Source organism: Anolis sagrei, chromosome 3, assembly GCF_037176765.1.
Source record: "Anolis sagrei isolate rAnoSag1 chromosome 3, rAnoSag1.mat, whole genome shotgun sequence".
Taxonomy (NCBI): domain Eukaryota; kingdom Metazoa; phylum Chordata; class Lepidosauria; order Squamata; family Dactyloidae; genus Anolis; species Anolis sagrei.
The window spans coordinates 148923361-148937042 of NC_090023.1; the positions used below are offsets into that span (position 1 = coordinate 148923361).

The 13682-nt window shown below is 43.1% G+C and overlaps 1 protein-coding gene across 1 annotated transcript in view; it reads right to left on the reverse strand.

Moving 5' to 3' along the window:
• The window catches only part of DUSP29 (dual specificity phosphatase 29), a 30678-nt gene extending 17960 nt beyond the window's left edge, over window positions 1-12718 (reverse strand). Inside the window, exon 1 of the mRNA XM_060769127.2 lies at window positions 12462-12718. The gene's annotated coding sequence lies outside the window, so the exon portion shown is untranslated. The remainder of the gene's footprint in view (window positions 1-12461) is intronic.
• Window positions 12719-13682: the final 964 nt, after the last annotated feature.

Below are 13682 nucleotides of genomic sequence, written 5' to 3' on the forward strand. Positions count from 1 at the left end.
CATTTTTCTGAATGAAGCAGAGAGTGTTTGAGGACCGGGACATCCGTAGGGATACCAAGGTGCTTGTTTATAAAACTATTGTGCTCCCAACTCTGCTATATGCCTGTGAAACGTGGACTGTCTACAGAAGTCACATGCAACTCCTGGAACGATTCCATCAGCACAGCCTCCGGAAAATCCTGCAAATCTCTTGCGAAGACAGGCGGACAAACATCAGCGTGCTGGAAGAAGCAAAGACCACCAGCATTGAAGTGATGGTCCTCTGTCATCAACTCCGCTGGACTGGCCACGTTGTCCGGATGCCGGACCACCATCTCCCAAAGCAGTTGCTCTACTCCGAACTCAAGAATGGAAAACGGAATGTTGGTGGGCAGGAAAAGAGATTTAAAGATGGGCTCAAAGCCAACCTTAAAAACTTTGGCATAGACACTGAGAACTGGGAAGCCCTGGCCCTTAAGCGCTCCAGCTGGAGGTCAGCTGTGACCAGCAGTGCTGTAGAATTTGAAGATGCGTGAATGGAGGGTGAAAGAGAGAAATGTGCCAATAGGAAGGCGCATCAAGCCAACCCCAACTGAGACCGCCTTCCACCTGGAAACCAATGCCCTCACTGAGGGAGAAGATGCAGATCAAGAATAGGGCTCCACAGTTACCTACGGACCCACCAGAATCCTGATCCTGGAAGACTATCCTACTTGGCCAACGAGGGATCGCCTAAGTAAGTAAGTAAGTAAGTAAGTAAGTGAGTAAGTATTTGTGTGTGTTCAGAGTGTGGGAGACATATTGTGGAATTTCCTAAGGATTGTAGTTTATCTGTAATGGGTGCTTACTGAGCTCCACAGTGGCAACTACTACCTAGTGTGGTGGTAAATTCTGAAGTGCAAGTGCTCACCATCAAACTTCCCATTGCCACACCCTCAATATCTTTTGATTCTGATCTCCAAGCCTGCTGTATCAGTTTCCATCTCCACCAAGAAGAGGTGGTTTATAAAGCAAATTGATCGTAATCATCCAGTCAAGAGAAAGCCACATCCAAATGCTTTGCATTGAAAGAGGGCTGGCTCTAAAGAAGAGTAACCCATGCACTACTATGCAGATTTCAGTACAGCTCAGCACAAGCAAGGTATACTGAAGAGGAGGGCAAAGGTTGTCATAATTCTTGCTAATTAAAAAGTCACGGTGCTTAACCCCTGCAAACTCTGGCTCCACTACTTCCCTCCTGCTGCCGGAGTTTAGGGAATGGTTGCCCTGTAAGATTTGGGGTGGAATAGGAAGTGGCAGAAACCAGGGAGGAGTTAATCAGATACAGATGAAATTACAACGCTCTACATTCTGCGCCACTGAAGAGTTAATTCTCGGAGCATTACAGATGTAATAGTATCCATAAAATATACAGACACCATTCTGTGCCTTATGCTCAGGCTTATTAAATTACTTGACTGCACTGGCCAGCACCTCTGAAAGCCTGATTTATTAATAAGTGCCTGTGTGAAATCCACTCTCAAAACCTCTCTAAGGAAAACACGTGGAGTGGAGTAGTAATACAGCTCAAAATCTGCAAATCATCCAGGTGCCTCAATGGAATTTTTCACATGAGCAAATTGGAAATTCACACAATTTGAGGCTGTTTCTTGCTGCTCCAGCAGACTTCCCCCTACCACCCCACATGGTACAAGAAGGGCTTCTAATTTCTCTGGAGAGTTTTTCAGGAGGCCTGGGAACCTGTGGGAAATTGGGGCGGGGATAGGAAAGTTGGAAAATCTTCATTCATGAGCCTTTGTCTATTTGTTTACCCCGGGCTACAAGTCAATTATGGTTTAGACCAGTGGTTCTCAACCTTCTTAATGCCGCGCCCCCTTAGTACAGTTCCCCATGTTGTGGTGACCCCCAACCATAAAATTATTTTCATACTGTTATGAATTGTAATGTAAATATAAGATATGCAGGATGTATTTTCATTCATTGTGCCAAATTTGGCACAAATACCTGATACGCCCAAATCTGAATACTGGTGGGGTTGGGAGGGGATTGATTTTGTCATTTGGGAGCTGTAGTTGCTGGGATTTATAGTTCACTTACAACCAAAGAGCATTCTGAACTCCACCAACAATGGAATTGAACCAAACTTGGCACTCAGAACTCCCATGACTAACAGAAAATACTGGAAGGATTTGGTGGGCATTGATCATGAGTTTTGGAGTTGTAGTTCACCTACATCCAGAGAGCACTGTGGACTCAAATATTGATAGATCTGGACCAAACTTGGCACGAATACTCAATATGCCCAAAATGTGAAAATTTGTGGAGTTTAGGAAAAATAGACCTTGACATTTGGGAGTTGCAGTTGCTGGGATTTATAGTTCACCTCCAATCAAAGAGCATCCTGAACCCCACAAATGATAGAATTGGGTCAAACTTTCCACACAGAATCCCAATGCCCAACAGAAAATACTGGGTTGTTGTAGGTTTTTTCAGGCCATATGGCCATGTTCTAGAGGCATTCTCTCCTGACGTTTCGCCTGCATCTATGGCAAGCATCCTCAGAGGTAGTGAGGATGCTTGCCATAGGCGTTGTAGGTTTTTTCGGGCCATATAGCCCGAAAAAACCTACAACAACCCAGTGATTCCGGCCATGAAAGCCTTTGACAATACAGAAAATACTGTGTTTTCTGATGGCCTTTGGCGACCCCTTTGACACCCCCTTGTGATCCCCTCAGGGGTCCCGATTCCCAGGTTGAGAAACAGTGGTTTAGACCTTTAAACATTCTATGCCACTAATAAAAAAGCCCTCCCTCTGACCCAATTGCCATTGCCCTTGCCTCAGACGAAGATAAGGTGGGCAAAGTCCTACCATTCCTTGGCCCAGAAGCGGATTAAAAGCCTTCCATTCATTCCAACTGCCATTACCCTGGTCTTGGGGGGAATGAAGAAGTAGACACAGAGCCACTTCCCCAACTGGAGGTAATTCACATTCAGGTGAATGCAGCTTCATTATAGTGTGGGCCTAGACCACATTTATGGTTTAAATACTTTTTGAATTATTAGTATGGGATCCATTTCATATTTTTGCTGAGGGTTTTTCTGGTATTTCTGATGACCTCTTCACATGGGGCTAAATTTGGTGGCATGCACCAATTTAGCCCTGGTCACCCACTGAGCCCTCCGCCAGCTCCCATCACATGACGTCAGAGCAGCTCCGTGGGTGAAGGAGGGTAGAGCTGGTGCATGCTGCCACTGTGGCTAAACCTAGAAGCAGATTAAAGGCCCTCTATACATCCCAACTGTCACTGCTATCGTTTCAGAGAGATAAAACAATGTAGGAGCTCTTTGATCAGTGGACCATCTGAATGATCAAGACAAAATCAGAATAATGAGCTGAGACGCCAGAAAATGAAGAAGTTCCCAGTGCAATCTAACCTCACAAAGATTGTTATATTTCTTGTTTATGCCTGTATCTTTCCTACTCCAGACTACAATGGCAATGAATGCTTGTTCAGATCCATGCAAACATTTTAATAATGGTTTACCTACCTCTCATATATATATTGAAAAGTTTATTTTTTGTTACAATAAAAACACTGAATGAATAGGTAAAGTATACAATATAGATATAGTATAGGATAGAAAAGAATATAGAAAAATAATCGAATATAGAAGAATATAGCATATCGAGGGAGGGGAGGGGTATAGAGGAAGGAGTGTAATAGTAGGGGTGTGGTTTACCTAACTCTAACAACCTCATCAGAGGGCCACCAGAGGTGCTCCGCTTCATAGAGGGTCGTGGGGAACCTGCCGCCCCACGTCCCGCATTGCCTGGCTCCAGCTAGGGTGATCAGATGTGGGAAGCATGAGCGCATGTGGTACACGTGGCTTCCACCCATGCATTCCCCTCCTGTGTTGCCATGGGGCGGTGGCATGCACCAGCTCCACCCTCCTTTACCCATGGAGCTGCTCCGATGTCATGTGCTGGGAGCTGGCAGGCTAGGTGGGTGACCAGGGCTAAATTGGTGCATGCCGCCAAATTTAGCCCCATGTAAAAAGCCCTCAGCCAAAATATGAAATTAATATCATATCAATAATTCAAAAAGTATTTAAACCATAAATATGGTCTAGGTCCACACTATGATGGAGCTGCATTCACCTGAGTGTGAATTACCCCCAACTGGGGAAGTTTTAAGGGTAGAGGATTGTCTGGAGAATAGACTTTCCTAACAATGGTTAAACATCCATAAATAGTGCCCAACTTATTTAGCTTTAGAGAATTGACACCGATTTTAACTTAGTTAAAGAAATATTTTAAAAATTGCCTTATCCAATTCAGATATGAATTCTGAATTTAAAAACTAATAGTGGGTGAAAGGAAATGGTAGTAAAATACTAAAGGTGGGCGTCCAATCATTTTTATTATTATTCATGTTGAAGAGGATGAAGCGATGCTAGAGTTCCTTTATTGTGTCCTTTAAAGAAAAATATGACAGCGCTTGTGGCTGTGGAATAGTCATGGCATTGCATTTGCCAAAATCCACAAGAGCTTTGCCAATTAACTAAAAATAAATCTGAATTATATTTTAATGAGTTTTGTTGGAGTGGGGCAGGAAGAAAAGCTCTATGTCATGAGTGATTTCTTTGCCAAGATACAAGAACAATCCTTCAAAACAACTGGGCCTGGGTTGAGTGAGACTGATTTTTCTCTCCGCACCTGAAACTTAAAATAACTTTCTGGCCAGGAGTCAAGAGAACCTTCCTACTTAAAGAATGGATTTGCCAGAAGATTCCAGTGGTCAGCAGTAGCGGTTTGTTCACAGAATGTCCAAGGCAAGTCAGTTAAACTGGCTAATAACATTTTCACATGGGCCACTGGAATCGTCATGTGTTGTAGCAAATCCGGCGACCGTAGTCAGGGAGAGCATGAGGAACCCACCCCCCCATACACAAACACCTCCATTGCCCGGATTGGCAGGAAGCTGATCCCATGGGGAAAGTATCGATCAAGTCACCCCCCCCCCCATTGCTTTCTGTGCAATATGGGAAGCCTCCTGTATTGCCGTGGCATATACCAGCTCTGCTCTAGATGACCCATGGAGTCCTGCTGGAAGTACACATGTACCATAAGATGGGAGCCGGCAAGCTCTGTGGCTCAACTAGGGCTGAACCAGTGTATGCCACCAAAAACAGCCCTGCCTGATGAGGACTTTAAGGTGTGTAGGTTCTTGTACTTTTATCCTAAATATAATAAAGTGAGCTGTGACAAGGCTGCCACTCCGATAAAATTAATAATAAGCATACCTACTTGAAGTCTTAATACTTTCTGTTCTTCTACTGTAAAATGTGCCTAGTAGAATTCTGGCAAGAAAGAATGTGACTGGCATTCCAGCAGGGAAGGACTACACAGGGTTTCCCAGGAAAAGGCAGGGGCTTTAGGTTCTGAATCTAGATTCAGCTGAAGCCAGGAGTCAGGATTTTCCAAACAAGAATATTGTTGATGAAGGGATGAGAGGATGGGATTTCTATTTTTTAAAATTTTTAGAAGGTATATTATGATCCAGGGATGCGAATGTTGTGCTGGATTACAGCTCCTATGATTCCTCACTACTGGATATACTGGAGCCTTGTCTTACTCAGCTGCCGAGTATGCCTGCCCTGTTTGGCATAGGTCTGCCCATGCAAAGCAGGTGAACATAGCATTGAATGAAAGATGCAGAATAATCACAGGATGTCTTAAATCTACTGTGACGACATGAGTGGCGCCACCTATGTGTAGAACTGTTAGTTGCAAGATTTAAACTGTTGTATCATGCTTAATCCTGCCTTTTTACCCTGCTTATGTATAGTTGGATTGATTGGTTATTTATAACTGTCAATCAGTGTTGTTTGCACCAGTTGAATTGCTTTTTTAGCTCAATTGTTTAGCTCCACCTCTTCCTGGAGGAGGGGAGTGCTTCCCTTTTTCATACTGCCAGATGGCCGTGAGTAAGAGACTTGGCTCTAAAAGCCCCTGATTAAATTACCTCTCAGCACCAATTCTGAGGTTTTTTACCCTTGAGACTTATGCTTCATGTTCAGACCAACCTGAACGACGTTGGGAAGTCTCAAGCGCCTTCAGACCAGTTCTTTTGGCACCAGTGGAAGACCCTGAGTCTTCAAACATAGGCCATCAGGTCTGGGGTTGTGGATTGCTCTGGCATTTACATCCATTGAGGAAAGAGGAAACTTGGAAAAGCTTCTCAGCTGCAAACTCCTTGGACCCAGGACTAACTGTAATGTATATTTTCCTTCAACCCTCTGAAACTTCCAGTTTATTGCTTTAAAGAGATAACTCTTTGTGAACAATAAAACCTATTTTGAGTTATGCACAGTTTTGGGTCTTTGAGAGTTCCAGTTTCCTAAAGGAGGGCAAGAAGCAATCCCCTGGGGAAAGATGTCACGTCCATGCCTCTTTCACTAAGAGCTATAGCCCCCAGGCGCGACGGCACATCTATACCTGTTAATAAACTCTACAAGCTAGCTGGAATTGCTCCCCCTGATGTGCGATGGGAAGTTGTTGCTAAATGTGAGAGAAATAAGGTTGAACACTGTGAAAGTCACCCACTACATGGCTACCAGCCTCCTCTCAGTAGACTCAACTCAAGGAAAAGCTTTATGAGAACTACCATTCCTTTTGGCGTCCCCCCAGCAACAGCAAGAGTATCCCTCTGGGCAGCTAAACCAGGAAACCCCAACTGGATGTTCACCCACAAGGGTCTTCCTCCAGGCAAACCAAGGATGGGCAGCTTGGAAGTCCCTGAACAGACTCAGAAGTGGAGTGGACAGATCAAAAGACAATCTGGCAAAATGGCACTACCTAAAAGAATCCCACACCTTGTGTGACTGTGGAACAGAACAGACAACTCTGCATCTGTATGCTTGTCCACTATGCCCTGCCTCATGTACAGAGGAAGAATTGTTGGAGGCTACAGACAATGCCATTGCTGTTGCCCGTTTTTGGTCAAAAGATATTTAGGCACCTGCGCTCCTTCTATTTTTGTTGGTTTTATATAATTTATGCAATGCTTTTGATATGAAAGAAATAAAATACTGGCTAGGACTGATGTGCATTGCAGTTCAACAAAATTTGGAGTTCAACACTCTGCCAATGGAATTGCTGGTCCTTAGAACTACAAATTCCAAAGACTGTTAAAATAATGACCCTGGTGCTTATTAGGCAGCTCAAAGTAAACAGAGAAAAGCCTAGTAGAATATGTATAGCATCCAGTTCCAGATGATTCATCTGCCAGGGAAGGACAATTATTTAAATTGTCCAAATTGCCATTAGTGCCTAATTGTTTAAAGGCCTTTTAGACAGTATATGATTCCAGGCAATAAACAGAGGGCAAAAGTTGAAAAATGAATGGGAACTAAAGGCAGACAATTAGGAAAAAAATAGTAATGTCACAGGACAAAATAACACACCATGTAAATATTCCAAGAAGGCTAAAATAATATACCTCTTTTTATCGTATTTCTAGACAATTAAAAGCCAAGATGGGCAAAACTGTATCTGATCCTTGCAACCAATCATACAACTTTACTGAGCTTATCAGATTCCCAGAAGAACAAAGGAGGGTGTTTTGTACTAGGTTTAAAATGTTATCAAAAAGACAAGTGGACTTTTTGTGTTTGTCCAACAAGACAAGAGCGCGACAAATTTGAAATGATAAAGTAGGAAGATTAGGCTTTTATGTTATGGCAGAACCATCAGGCCAAAAATAGTAATTTAATAACGGAGACAATATGTTGCTGCACTAACAAACATTCTGACAGCGATCTGGAATGCTGGAAGGGAAGAGGAGCCAAGAGAGAAAATCTTGTACTGATTTTCAGCTATCCTCAAACCGACTGGCTCACTGACAACCAAGCTTTGCCAAAGAAACAACATGCTGTATTTACTCAAATCTAATGCTCACCTATTTTGGCTAAATCACCATCACTAAATTATGCTGCACATTAGATTTGTGTAATATGGTAATCTTAGTGCTGAGCCAGAGCAAAAGGGGAAGCTGCTTCAGGACCTGCATTGGAAGCTCCTCTTTGAAGAATGTCTTCTCTAATTTAATTGCTATAGTTCATTGCTATGCAACCCTGGGATTTGTAGTTTGGTGAGGTGTCAATATTCTTTGGCAGAGAAATTGCAAGACCTTGTAAAACTACAGCCTCCATAGCACAGAACCACGGCAGTTAAAAGTGGATTCATTCTATAGCATAGATGAACCCCAAGTTTTTCTTTTCCATTGCTGAAAGCTTTGGCTATGAGGATGGGATGAGAAAAGTGATTCAGGACATATGGGTGGATGGGTAAAAGCCCTGGCTCACAGCTGGCGATCAGCTGTGACCAGCAGTGCTTAGGCATCAACATTCTTTGGCAGAGAAGGTGTAAGACCTCGTAAAACTACAGCCTCCATAGCTCGGAACCAAGGCAATTAAAGTAGATTCGTTCTATAGCATAGATGAACCCCAAGTTTTTATTTTCCATTGCTGAAAGCTTTGGCTATGAGGATGGGATGAGAAAAGTTATTCAGGACATATGGGTGGATGGGTAAAAGCCCTGGCTCTTGGGCACTCCAGCTGGAAATCAGCTATGACCAGCAGTGCTGTAGAATTTGAAGAAGCACGAATGGAAGGTGAAAGAGACCAACATGCCAAGAAGAAGGTGTGTCAAGTCAACCCCGATCGAGACTGCCTTGCACCTGGAAACCAATGCCCTCACTGCAGGAGAAGATGCAGATCAAGAATAGGGCTCCACAGTCACCTACGGACCCACCAGTATACTGATCCTGGAAGACTATCCTACTCGGCCAACGAGGGATCGCCTAAGTAAGTAAGTAAGGATGGGTAGACTATTGGGATATGGATTATGGCCTTTTAGGATCAGAGCAGAGTTTTGGAAGCAGAGTTTTGGAAGTGTTTCTTTAGTTTATTGGGTAATGGATGATCACTGGGCATGTAAATATCTCTATTTGATGCTCTCAGCAGACAAATATTCAAGGAGACTTGTTTAAAATAACATGTTTGTTTTACTCACAACTTCATGTACTTAAATATACAGGCACATTTCTTGACAGGTTAAACTTCAAAAAATTTCACTTTGTATCTTTAACCTATAGTTTTTATCGGTCTCTTCAAAACTATATTGTTCTGTACCGCATCTGGGATGCAGTACAATGGCTTCAAACTACAAGAAAGGAGATTCCATCTGAACATTAGGAAGAACTTCCTGACTGTGAGAGCTGTTCAGCAGTGGAACCCTCTGCTCTGGAGTGTGGTGGAGACTCCTTCTTTGGAGGCTTTTAAACAGAGGCTGGATGGCCATCTGTTGGGGGTGTTTGAATGCAATTTTCCTGCTTCTTGGTAGGGGGTTGGACTGGATGGCCCATGAGGTCTCTTCCAACTCTACGATTCTATTATTCTAATTTACATTATTAATAGTTTGGTGCTCTTTTATGATACCCAAAATCTGTTGCCTCAGGGTTAACACCTCACTCTGTCTAGTTGTAGGGACAGCTCTACCATTGCCTATAAACAAACAAACAAATCAGACCAGCCCTGTTACTCAGTTTTTAAAAGCAGATGAAATAATCAGCGGACACACAACTGGAGAGAGAGAGAGGAGCAGATGCAAATGCCACCCCCACCCCCAAATGGCACTTGTGTTGTAGAGACCTTAAAACATTAGTCTTGTTACTCACCACATGTTGTTTTGTAAATCCTAGCAACCACCCAAGGAGCCTTCCTGTCCCTCTCTGTGAATCTGACATTTACTAGGACCTCAGGGAAGCACTTGGGGCTCTTTACAAAAATATTAAATAAATAAATGATGTAACTGCACAAGCTTAATAATCAAAATGAGGAAGCACAGAAAACAATTATTTACAAATCACACATACAATTGGATGTCCATACTGAGCTGGAGATGAAAGGAAGACCTACGACCGAAAATACATCATTTGGAAACCTTCTGGACCCACTCCTTAGTTAAGTAGGATTGTTCATTAGAATGTGGCCCCAAAAACGTTCCCAAGAAATGTTAATATAATCTTGTGAACCCTTGAGTAGTCATCTTTTTTTAAGATTGTGAATGTTTTGGTCTTGTGTAGTGTTAGCTTTCAACTGACTGCCATGAGTACACATGTAGTCACTTTTAAAGCACTCTCCGATTATGCTTACACTCACTGGTATAGTATTTCAGGCCAGCATTTTAAAAGGATTGTACAGGTTGAGCAACCCTTATCTGGAAATCCAGAATGCTCCCAAATCCAAAAACGCTTATATAAGGGTAGCTGAGATTGTGACTTCTTTGCTTTCTGAGAGTCCCATGTACAAAAGAAGTGCTTCATGCATCACATTATTTTTTAAAACCTATCTATCTATCTATCTATCTATCTATCTATCTATCTATCTATCTAAATGCTCTGTTCATTTTGATTAACATCATAACTCAAAATCTGCTGGACGAATTGCCTCCAAATTTGGCCACAAGACACCTACTAACCAAAGGAGTAACCATCACTAAAAAAAATGATTTTGTCATTTGGGAGTTGTAGTTTTTGGGATTTATACTTACAATCAAAGAGCATTCTGAACTCCACCAACAATGGAATTGTACTAAACTTGGCACACAGGACACCCATGACCAACAGCAAAGTTTATTGAATAGTCTATTGACCGCATCAACATTAAAAACAAAAACAGAAACGTGCACAAACAGACAACAATCACCATCCCAAGAACTTAAGTTTTGGAGTTGTAGTTCACCTAAATCTAGAGAGCACTGTGGACTCAAACAATGAAGGATTTAGACCAAACTTGGCACGAATACTCCATATGCCCAAATATGAACACAGACAGAGTTTAGGGACAATAGATATTTGGGAGTTGTAGTTACTGGAATTTATAGTTCACTTACAATCAAAGAGCATTATGAACCCCACTAATGATAGAATTGGGCCAAACATCCTGCACAGAACCCCCATGACCAACAGAAAATACTGTGTTTTCTGATTATCTTTGGTGGCCCCTCTGACACTCCCTCGCAATCTCCCAGTGGTCCTGACCCCCAGGTTGAGAAATGCTTCCTTAAGGCCATCCATTCCAACTCCCTTCACCAGAGCTAGAAAACATAATCAAAGCCCTCCTGACAGGCCCGTAGCCAGGATTTTGATTCGGGAGGGGCTGCGTTTGATTTGGGGGGGGAGGAGTCTGAGTGAAGGAGGGTCTACCCTAGCAAGTATTTTGTATTGTTACCCCAATACCCCCATGCATATGGGATATATTGAGTATGGTGATCAGATCATGATAACAGTTAAAATAATGCACCAGTAAGGCCTTCTCGTGGACCACCATGAGAATTTCAGGGCTGAAACCCCTCAAGCCCCTCCCCGCCCCCCGGCTACATGCCTGCCTCCTGACAAAGAGCCATCCAGCCACAGATATAGATAGATAGATATGATTCACACACACACACACACACGTGTATATGTCAGATATAGCATCATAGATTTGAAAAGGACCCCTAAAGAAGGACAATTATATGTTGCCTGTTCCAGTGTAGGCAAACCAGACAATCTCTGCATCAACACTGACAAAGAAACAACAAGAAATACTGTTTACCCACAAGCATAAAGAAATTACATATATTAGACACCAACACTTTCACATTATCTGAGTATGGACTCAGATAACCTAGTTCAAAGCAGATATTGTGAGATTTTCTGCCTTGATATTCTGGGATATAGGGCTGTGAAGGGCCCCAGGTCTCAAGCTATTTGGATATGGGATACTCAACCTGTGCTTTGTATTGATTGGTTGTCAGAGGGGCAGGTTGTATGAAACATGTTTTGCTGAAGGCCCTTCCACACAGCCATATAACCCAGAATATCAAAGCAGAATAACCCACAATATCTGCTTTGAACTGGAATATCTGAGTCCATACTGCCATATATCCCAGTTCAAAGCAGATAATGTAGGATTTTATTCATCGGCGTGGAAGGGGCCTCAGTTGCCAGGAAAAAGCCCTTAGGACACAAGACATCTCTCACAGAAGTAGAATTAGATGCAAGCAAAGAATTATTGAAAGAATTAGAAGAGGGGAGAAGCTGGAAAGCGGGGAAAAGTATTCAAATATAACGGTTCTTAAACTTCAGTTTGTTTAAGAATCAAAACAGTTTTCATTTAGCAATAAACTGAACAAAGAGTATTCAAAGGCTGAACTAATGGAATAGAGTGCAATAAAGTATTATGTTTTGGAATGCTAAATGATCTCATTTTGTTCCCCAGCGAATTAAGATCGGTATCTATCCTCTGCCCAAAACTTCTTTTCAGCTGCTTGGAAAGGGCAAGGAGAGTCCCAGCTCTGTCCCCCGTTTCTCTGTTCTAGCATTTTAAAAGCAAAGAGGGAAAAGGCGGCCCAGCATTCGACCGGCTTGGCTTACCTGGGAGCTTATGCAGGAGCTGTAGGTAGCATGGATCTTCGGCGTGTGACAGGGACGACAAAGGAAATCTTACCAACTTTGAAACTGGCATCTATTTTTAGAGCAGGATTTGCTAACTGACCTTGCATGATACCCACTCAAAGGGAGAATCTTTACATCTGCTACTAAAACTATTCCCTGATGTGACCTGAAACCAGTGGCCTTGGCAGTTCAGCAACTAGGCTGTAGAGGCTCAAGTCAGTGAGCGTTATCGGTGTTGCACAGCTTGCAGTCAGGCACCCAAGGGCCTCATGTACCTAACCGATCCTCAGGTCAGAGGCCAGCCCTGTCAGCCCTTTCACAGTACATACAGTTTGGAGAGCTGGTGGAAGACATGTGCGGCAGTCAGGGTCAGCTGTGGTCAGAAAGCAACCCTCCTGGAGTCTTGGATTATGTATCTTTCATAGCCCTTTGCTAATGGCCATGGGTCTACTCACATTACTAGAGGCAGAGAAAGTCTTCTGATTCTAGGACCCCTCACAACCACATAGATTGCCAAAACAGGATCTGAAGAAAACTAGAATTCTACTTCTGGTTTTGAATAATGGATATTTTACTATTAAGGTGCTATGACCTATTTAAATGGCACATTGCTACTCATGGAGGCTTATAAAGAGGCAATTCCCTTTCTTCCCAGAAAAGTGCTGGCAAGGTATATGCACAAACTGCTGACCTATGAATCGAAGAAGAAGACAGAATCCCATTTTTCTATCTTTTCATCCCACCTTGCATTTTGTTTCCTATCCTTACAATACACATAAAAGATATGGCCAGGAAGAGTTCTTAGGTGTGTGTGCAATCTCTGTCAAAACCTTGTGAGGATAAATCCTGACAAGACAGAGGTCCTCCTGGTCGATCGTAAGCCAGATCGGGGTATAGGGTGGCAACCTGTGCTTGATGGGGTTGCACTCCCCCTGACATCACAGGTCTGCAGCTTGGGTGTCCTCCTAGACTCATCACTAACGCTTGAAGCCCAGGAATCGGCAGTGGCTGGGAGGGCCTTCGCACAACTAACACTCATGTGCCAGCTGCAACCGTACCTTGTGAAGTCGGATTTGGCCAGGGTGGTCCACGCCTTAGTCACCTCCAGATTGGATTACTGTAATGCACTCTACATGGGGCTGCCCTTGAAGACGGTTTGGAAATTTCAGTTGGTCCAGCGGACGGCAGCCAGGTTACTAA